Raw genomic sequence first — 3,915 nt, forward strand, 5'->3', positions numbered from 1 at the left:
TACAAGTTACATGAAGTATTCAAAATACTGTGTGGCATCTCCCAAATGGACGTCTATTGCTACTGAAATTTACTGTCGCTTTTAAATAAGCCGTAGATTAAAAGAGCATAAATTTGTGATTGTATGTCTTACTCGTGTGATTTGTCTGAAATCTTTTGGCCTCTTCATTAGTATGTGAAAAACGTATCCTGGAGTTCACCCATTCGGAAATTGCACCAGTGAGCTATGTATTTGAGTTTTGTTACACGTAGCTTATGGAATATCTGCTACATTGAATGGCACTAGTAAACCACGTTTCACCAACCGGGACATCCATGGACGAAAACGAAAGCTGCGTAAGTTCAAAACCGAGCAGATTCTGGGGATTTTGTTCAGACGAAGACGATGTTCAGCAAAGAAAGGAATGTTCAGACGGGGAGGAACTGGAGGGGGGAGAGGGGGCGGATACAGCGAGGAGTGACGTTGTAAAGGATTACCCCCTAGTGTTTTCTCAGAAAAAAATTGTGGTATAATCTCGCTGAAAATAATTTGTGTCAAAATAATTAAAATGTTTTGCATTGTAGTAGACCCCTTACAGTCCCATATTGATTTTTTCAGGCTTGTACAAATCGGGAGTAGAGTAAAAATGAAGTTAAATTTTTTATCCAGCTCAGGGCGAAAACTACAGTATATCTCCAGCAGAGATTACTAAGATAAAATTCGAGCAACAACAACGTTTCCAGAGATATTTAAACACTCTTCTCACAAGATGATCAAGCATGGTGACATCACAAGCAAACTGACGGACGCGGACAAAGCTCCCTAAAAAAAAAAGACTTCTGCTGGTATATCCCAGCGTTATTTACACACCACAGTTACTTCGCAAGAATACGCTTACGTTTCCCAACAGATTTACCAAGGTTTCCGTTCTTCGAATCACGAGGAGTCACTGTGATGGTCGTGTGGTTTTTCTCAATCTCGTTTCGTGCCACTTCTTGTAGAGCATTAACTATCTATTCTGTATCTGTTGGATATATGTAAGGTTTCGTGTTACAAACATCTCTAATTTCCTTAAAGTTCTTAGAACACAATGGTTTTAGTTTCACACACAGGTTCTTTGTTAATCCAACTATGTATCGTCGACAGTGTGGCTGTAACAATCGGCGCACTTGTCCAAATTCGACAGACTTCTGTTCGAACAACACTGTCCTCGTAGAAGTGAGATCATGCTGCTGATTAATTTATTCTTTATTGTGTGACCGGTCTCATTCAAAGACAATTGTCCAGCACAGATTTTTGTCAATACGAAGAGTTACATACAGAAATTACATAAAAAATCCGTGCATTTACATCCACATGACTAAACAATATTTATAAATATTGTATTTTTGACATAGAGTTTTTGGTGTATATATGTAACTCTTGCTGTTAACAAAAATCTGTGCTGGTAAATGACCTTTAAAACCAGTTGCGCGAAAAAAAAAATCAAACAACAGCTTATGGTGTTGCCTGATGTCATTTCTGCAACGAATTAAAGCAGTGGAGCACAATGTGCGATTAAAAAAATCGATTGTCTTGGCTCAAAGGTGCATTTCGATACTGGCGTCGAACAAGTTAACCACATTCGTAGAAACACTAATCTCGAGTAATACCGGCGTGCGATTTTAATCTACAGTGCCGGAATAATTGTGTGTTCAACTTCTGTGAAACAACCAAGTACAGAGTCCATTCGATTGCACACAGGAATTGGAACGTGATTAACAGATCATTAACGATCACCTGTGAAATAGTACAGCATTTTTTTTTCGGAACTGACGGTCTGCAAGAGAGATGAGAGGTTGCACATAAGAACTTAGGCCTACTTAGGCCTGCATTCAGAGTGCCATAGTCATAACTGTAGACTAAGCTTGGTGAAACTCACCTCCTCCGACTTTTCAGCAAACTTAGGAAATTGTGGGAGTACCTTCAGTTTCACATCGCACCACGATGCAGCTCGGCATTTTTCACAGGAACACTGCGCACCCTTTTTCTTCTCCTAAAATTTCATGAATATACCTTTCGGTGACCTCCAGAGTTAGCCGATAGTATGTCAGCTCACTCTGAAGGTGACCGAAAGATAAATAGCGGAAATATTAGGAGAAGAAATAGTGTTTATATTATGGGGTTGCATGCCCAAAATGTAACTGATCAGCAACTGCTCTGCGAAAACATGAAGAAGCACGTCTCCAAACCTGTCTGAAACATTCAGAAATTTTAACGAAGCTATATCTAGACTGATCTGCTTTGAAGTACTAGAACAGTTTAAGAGTAGGTGAAGAAAAACACGGAATAATCGCATTACAAAAGGTATTGCAACGAACACCCCAATGGCATTGTGACCACAGGGAGGAGTAGACAATAATACATCTGTGTGTTACCTGTATTGTAGAGAGGAATGAGCTCAAGGATGAAGGCAGTGCAGCGGAATATGCCCAACTCTAGGAGAAGATCCAGAATTTTTCACATTTTCTATTTTGTATATACGTGCCAATAGCACGGGGTGTTCCAGGACCTCACCGACAAACTTTGGGGAAAGATAAGCCAGATAAAGAGCCTTTATTTTTATTGAGTCTCATTACATAGTTAATATCTTTGCAGCAACGTCCGACTGTCAAGCGAGGCAGGATTCTGATTCATGCCTGGCAATCAGCTCAACTATGGTGACTAATGGAATAATGTTCACTACATTCCTGACACGGCCACAAAGCAAAAGAACGTCATTTAAACTTGCGAACGCAACGCTTAGGCAACATGTCCTGCTTGGCTTCTCAAAGCTGACAGTAAGCTATGTCGTCGCATTGACACTCAAACTTGCTGGAGCTGCAACAAGCTGAAACCTGAGATGGCTGCGCGCAATTGATGGTACTATGTGCGGCAATTCGGAAAGCGTGTTATGCAGAAACTGATGATCCAATTAAGGGTGCTGCCCCAGTGTCCAGGTCCAATGTTTAACGAGAACCAAAGATTATGAGATCTAATAGCAACTGTGTGTGGGTTTTCACAGTCCAAGATGTGAGCGTTCGACTACTAAAATAACCAGAATGTGTGTAGCAAGCCTTAGTAATAGTCCACGTATGTTTGGAATTCGGAAGCATTAGCATTGGTCAAAGAAACTATAATTTATTTTGTACTGAAACATTCGTGACTTCTTCCTAAATATGCTATATCGTCAATACTAGACGGGTGGTACAATCACTTCTGAACGTAACTTTTTAAATTCACCAGGTTTTATACTGATGTTTCCTTTCGGAGTTTTGCAGTTGTTTGTCGAATTCACTGGGAAATGTTTGGCATTACTACAACCAAGTCTGTTTCGCTCCCCGACCAATAAAAAAGGCCCCAGTCACATTTTTATCATTTGTTTCGTCAGAGACTATTTGAAGCCAGCGACATCAGTTTCTCTGGCTAACTGATCCAACGTAGCTCTCAACTATGATTAAAGAAATACTACTAAATAGTAATAATAATAATAATACAAAAAGCTTTTTTACTGGAATGTGCGCGAATTATCTGTCGATATATCATGCATTTCTAGACGCTTGGGAAGAGTCCGACTGGTGATAAAATACGAAATTTGGGATAGTAAACTCGTCTGCTGTCTTTGGTGTTATAATAATAATGATAATAATAATAATAAGCAAATCAATACCTGCCACTGAGTAGCGAAAAGTATGAGATATTACAAAACCACAGTACCAACTCGATACGAGGTGCAAACCTGTTGGTCTTTCTGAAGATACACATATAGGTTGTACTCCAAAGGGTCACGCTACCTGCGCCCACAGCAAGTTGCACAGCAAGCATACTGGACTTCTAAGTAGATCGTGCCTAGTAAAGTACTGTGATGTACAAACCAGCCTTCTGTTTGATGAGAGCTTTAGCATTTTATCCATGTAG

Source organism: Schistocerca serialis, chromosome 6 (assembly GCF_023864345.2).
Source record: "Schistocerca serialis cubense isolate TAMUIC-IGC-003099 chromosome 6, iqSchSeri2.2, whole genome shotgun sequence".
Taxonomy (NCBI): domain Eukaryota; kingdom Metazoa; phylum Arthropoda; class Insecta; order Orthoptera; family Acrididae; genus Schistocerca; species Schistocerca serialis.